Consider the following 6,498-nt stretch of genomic DNA (forward strand, 5'->3'; position numbering starts at 1 on the left):
TTTCCATATATATGTACCAGACTCTAATTTTGAACGATACGGCGATTTAAAATCCTTTCCATGTCAACGGCAATTAGTGACGTCACGTTTTATCATTAGAAACTCGATTATAACCGGAGTGCGCACGTCAACAGAGCATTATGGTGTGTTCATTTTAATATTTATTGTGTTAGACAGAGCCCCATTAAGACATAATTTGCTAGGTGTGTAGACTTTTTGATGCAAATTGTAATACAACATTAAATAGACTTGTACATTATTATAAGTAATGGTTTATTTACATTAAAAATATAGGCAAACTGGCTCTAGCCCGCGTGTGTAAAAAAATATGTCTATGTTTAAACAGGGGTCTTTAACTATTTGTATACCAAATTTCATCAAATTCAGTCCAGCGGTGTAGCCGTAAAGGCGGAGTCTGGTCGGATTTACTATGCGAAAGTCTGTCTGTCTGCTCCAGCAACATTAAATATAGCATTGAAGAGCCGTTAAGAGATATTGGGATGATCTTATGAATTGTGATGACTTTAATCAAATGGTTATATATTTTTTTAATCAAGCAATGTAATCTCATATAATATAATTGTAATCTTGCATCCATTTTAAAAATCAAAGCCATCATGTTAACAATTATGATTCAAAATGCGAATTCACTTACATTTATTATCTTATTAATATTACTACAGGTGTAAAAGTATAAAAAAACATATACTTAAAATATACAAAAAATCTCACAAGAACACCTGAACTTGTAGATAATTCTTGCTAAATTCAAAATTTTCACTTTGTAAAGAAATTTACATCAACATTTTTATATATATATTATTTTTCGCAGCTCAAAAATCTTCATTGGTTTACTTTAAGTTTGTAACTCTCATTTCTGTACCAGTGAAAAGTTATTACTCACTTTTAATCAACGCCTTTATTGAAGCTGACATTTTCTGACATGATTTTAAAAGTTTCAAAGATTCTTACACAAATTTTAGATATTTTTAAACGTAATTATTTATGTATATTTGTTTATTTATTTTTTTGATTCATTTTCGGTTTCATGTTGTTCTTTTGTTTGTGTGAACCTTACACGTTATCTTAATGCTGGGATAAGCCATAAAGTATTAAATATACTTTATAAAGCATTAAACCATTAAAGAGGTAAAAAATAAATATGTAACTAGAATAAAATTTCCAGTGGTTTTAGCAATAACTCACATCTCAGTCTATGAGAAAGTTCATAATCATTTTCAGTTGTTTTTATATACAAAATATAAGTAAAGTAAAGTATTACTTCAAATGTGTAAAACGGTGGTGGTCTAATTGGTTAAGATGCCCGCCTGTGGATCGAAAGGCCCTAAACCTACTCGTACAACAATCTGGCTTATGAATAGTAGTTTTCATCGACCACCACTTGCGTCCGGTGAAGGAAAACATCGTGAGGAAATCTGCACACTGATTGATTATTAACTTGTGAAATGGAGAAGGCAATGGCAAACCACTCTTAATAGTGCCAGGAAAATTGATGACCCTCAGCCCTGAGTTTCTTCATCTACGACTATGAAGAGAGAGATTACTTCAAAAATACGACGTAGTATGCTGATTGATGATGATCGTATTATGAAAAAGGAGTACGAGAAAAAGAGAAACAAAGTATTATATACTTATTACTGAAAACAAAAAAAAATATTCAATTAGTCACAAAAGCATTTGTAAGAAAAATGCCGCAATAAAACAGAAAAATAAATAAAGATCAGAGTCGCACGCCAAACAAAACGTAGGAAATTAAAACAAATAAATTCTAACAAAATTGCTTTACATAAAATGAGGTGATAATTGGAGTGGTATCTTTTATTAGCTTCATCGGCTTTATGGCCGAAATAATAAAATATCCGCGACTTTTATTGCTTCTATAATACGATGAAAAATTCAGAAAGCGGAATTGCTTTTAAGAATAGCTCCACACGGAACCGAGGGCTGCGGTGAAAATAAAGACGAAGTGCAAGAAACATAATAAAGCTTCTCTTTATGATTCAGCAATTTAATAATTAAGTACTATAATTATTTTTTTACTTCATCTACATTGTACCCCAGGGGGTATCATGCTTTTAGAATAAATGTTAGAAAAAAAAGTCCTGCAAAAGATTGCTAGATATGAACACAATAACGGTATTACTACTGGTAGTACCTCTAAGATTGGTAATAATAAGGACAACAAAGGACATGTTGCATACGCATTAGGAGGGCACGGGCCTCAATATTTAGGTACATATGAACTTAACATTTTTTTTCTTTATTCCCGCACTCAGCCTTACGGACCGAGACAAGGAGATGTCACTGCACTGGATAATGTAAGATTCTCTCTGATAAAAGTATCAGACGTGACCCCTAGACACAATATACTTGCGTATTATCCTTACTAATTTTATATAAAGATTTGAATTTTTATTTGTAATGAATAAACTCAAAAACTACTGGGCCGATTGTTATGAAATGTGGCACAGAGATAGACGAAACCTTCAGGTATAACATAATTTTGTTATAGTTTAACCCCGGCTAGGCTGCGACGGACTCCTTATAGTTTATAATTCCTAGTTACATAGAAGTTTCAAAGTATAATGTAAAAACTAATATAATAAACACACACAAACACAGCTATCATTCCAAAAATTGGTAACTAAATCAACCAAATACACCAGTAATTAATCCATTCCCAAGCTGTTTTACACTGGATCGCACTAAAAGCTTTGGTGAGCTTATCACCGAAAGTGCTTAGTCATACTCGTAAGCTCATATAAACTACGAAAGTTTGGTAATAACTGACACGCGCAAAAGTATTCATAAGAACTCTGGCAAAAAAGTTTGCCAACTGAATCAAGTCGGGATGTGAGAATAAAGTCTTAATCGTAATTAAGTAGTCCGTTTATTTAAAAGGTCTTTCCATCAATATAAAAATCTAATTTTGTGTTATGTATTAAATGAAAAATAAAAAAAAAAACTAAAAATGAAATATTATACATTGACAAATGAATCTGTCCCGATTGGATGAGTATTATAACTCATTAGATACCAAATTTATCTATACTAATATAGGTTGTTTTGTTATGGATGTGTTTTCGAATTTGCGAGTGAGATTCCAGATCAACAGTGCGTACTCAACTATACAAAATAATATTCATAAACGTAAGGAAATTATTTATAGAAAGGTATTAATTTACAGTCGTTTTCGATACGACCTTCGCTGAAACCCGTCGTTAACCGAGCAAGGTCCAATGAAATATTAATATTATAGGCCCATCTTCGATTACTTCTGCCAAAATGTAAAATTGAGAAACCGTTAAACTTTAAACTCCTTGGGTACCACCAAATTTTATAGAAACAGAAATCATCTGGATATTCTTATATCCAGATTTCTGTTTCTGTTATCATATACAATTTGGTGAAAATTATTTTCAAGTACAATTCTTATTTTACTTGACAATAATTATCTCGGTGTATTAATTTGTTATTAACTAGCGGCCCGTACCGGCTTCGCTTGGGTAAAACATAATAATTAATACACCAAACATTCCTCAGGAATCACACTATTTATTGGTGAAAACCGCATGGAAATCCGTGCAGGTGTTTGAAGTTTATCGCGAATACATAGACGCGGCTGAAGTCTTTGTCTTTTAATATTATAAGGATATTTATAACTCGCCGTAACATTCTCCATTTTTATTTTTATTATTATTATTATTACACGTACACACCTAGTTTATTTATAATGTAAATTAATGTAGTTTAGACATGTTACATTGTTATTTGGATCAATCGTGTCGTAAATCGGACTCTACCTAACTATATCTTTACGACCAGAGTACTCTATATGTATTCCGGGATTTATGGTTATCGACGAATAAAACGTTTACAACTTCCAATGGAAATTCTAGTGCTAGGTATTATTTTCAACTTTCAAACATTAGTTGAATTTATCCTAACTATCCCAATACCATTCCAATCCCAACTAATATTATAAATGCGAAAGTAAGTTTGTTTCTTCTTCACGCTTTATCTTCTCAACCAATCGTCATGAAATTTTGCATAAGGAGATTCATTTAGAGTATCTTTTACACGCAAGCGGAGCTGCGGGCGACAGTTAATAATAAAAAATCAATTTTAACTAGCCTTTCGTGCTGGTCTGGCAAACTTCTGCGACAGAAAAGCATACAATGTGCCAGCTATTTCTCTTCCCGCTCAGATAGTAATAAACCTAGGGATAGAATTACAAGAGATTTTTCTCCAAGGCGGCAATTGGCTCTCAACCTGTCACTATTTAATCTCAGTTTACTATTTGCTTACATAGTTTTACTTATTGGGCTTCCTTTAGAAAAATGCGAAGGAAAATATCAATGTGTTGTTTGACTTGTCTTGAGAATCAAAAAAGTCAAAAAATCATTAGTGTATTTCGTGAAATTAGTTAGACGTATTAATAGAAATGGTTTCATTGTAACGCACGTCAATATCAAACCCTTTAGAAAACAACAGAGCACAACGCAGCCGCTACGTGCTGCATCATCCCAACGGAGCACAACTGAGCAATGAATTGAATGCCTACGTCAAAACGGTTACAGTCTGGCGATCTTTGCCGACAATAAAAAGTCCTCAATCGTCATTCCAACACCAGGATTATATGGATAGCATGGAATGACCACGACATCGCCTAATATCAAATTCAGTTACATACTACTACAATATCATAAGAAACCATTTATTTATTTAGAGTCATCAGGTATACCATTGCCTTTAGAAATATTGCATGCAAAAAATACATAACCCGATATGTTTTCCAGAAGCCTTATCATAAAACGTTCTAGAGATACGTTTACGCTAAGAGCGCGCGATATCCGTTTACCTTTCGATTCTCGATATTCTATAACTCGCAGCCAATCATCCACGAGAGATCGAGCTATTTCCGAGTGCATCCATTCAAGGAAGTAATACGTTCACACTCACCCTATTACCCATATGACATAATGGGCCTCCAACTGATTGGACCAAATTCTATAGCGGCGAAAAAATCTCCGATAAATCGCGATCAATTTATTTTACGCCGATTCGACGAAAACGCTATTGTAGATTGAACAAAGCATAGACTTTTGCTTATGTGTTTTTTCAACTATATTCCCTTTTGTACCTACTCTAGTTCTAGTTAGCTACAATAGTTATATGCAAAGTTATAAGGACTTGTCTTATGTACCTACACAATGGACTTGTATAAAACAAAACAGGATTATTGTTAGGATTCGTGTATATTATTGGCAATGTTTATTTAGTAGATCCATTATGGATTTAGACTATAAATCTTTCTCTCTTCTCACTTCTCTTTCTCTCTCTCATTAAAGCGTGTTCTTTGACATTTTGGGCTGCGAGGCCTCCAAGCCCGTGATCCGATAAAATATAAAAAATCAATCGAACTTGGTTTTGATGCAAGATTTTATTTATTTTTTCAATAAAAAATATGCTTCATTAAAATAAAACTAACCCATAACCTAATTAAAAAACGAATTATGGGTGCGTCAGTCTAATCACATTCTTACTATAATGTTGTTTTTTCATCGCTCTAAAATTATATTTTTGTAAAAATATTAAATGTACAGACCACCTTTTTTTACTATTTTATTATGTGTATTGATGTGTCTTTTTTAACTTTTAGATTTGGTGGTTTCTCTGTTTAAAAGCATATTTATAAAACCACAAATCAAACTTAGATTTTATCAATTCCTTAGAAACAATGATAAGGGCAATGTTTAAACAGTCCAGCAGCATCTCAAAAATAGGGTTTCATTCTTCTCAAAGCTTAATTTGTTTGAGGAACAAAAGGCGAAAACAGTGCCTTTCCGCCGAGAGTACTTAATTAAATTCTTTTATGCTATGGTTTTATCAAAACCCGGTCATTTGCAAGCATTCTTGTTATTACTTCAAATAAAATAATATTTGAAAATAATTAACAAAAAATATTCCTTAAAAAACTGCGTCGGTATTAAACTAAACAATAATTATCATCGACTATGTTTAGCCTTTATCGACTAGACGATCGTACATAGAGGGTTAATTGTAGATTTAAGATTAGGTGGCTAGAATAGCACATACTCAGATCCGGCCCGTACGCATAGAGGAAAACCTAGTTAAACATACGGCCCATTCAAATACTTATAGGATCTGGAATTTTGCTTTGTCGATTTTGTCGATGGCGATATTGAGGCTCCCATAGCTGCAGGGTGGGCAAAGTGGAAGGAGCTAACTGGTGTCATTTGCGACCCTGACAGATCGATCATAAGCGCTGTGTAAGATTTATAAGGCAGTGAAGCCTGGCCGGGGTTCAAGGAGCACAAAAGAGAGAAAAGTGAGTCACGGAGCTGGATGTACGATGTCACGCGGCTCGACCGCATGAGAAACTCGCGCATCCACGGCAGTCTTCTGTTCGTGACATTGCAGACAAACTTTAGGATTGCTGCCTGCGGTGGTACG

The sequence above is a fragment of the Plodia interpunctella genome, chromosome 13 (genome assembly GCF_027563975.2).
Source record: "Plodia interpunctella isolate USDA-ARS_2022_Savannah chromosome 13, ilPloInte3.2, whole genome shotgun sequence".
Lineage (NCBI taxonomy): Eukaryota > Metazoa > Arthropoda > Insecta > Lepidoptera > Pyralidae > Plodia > Plodia interpunctella.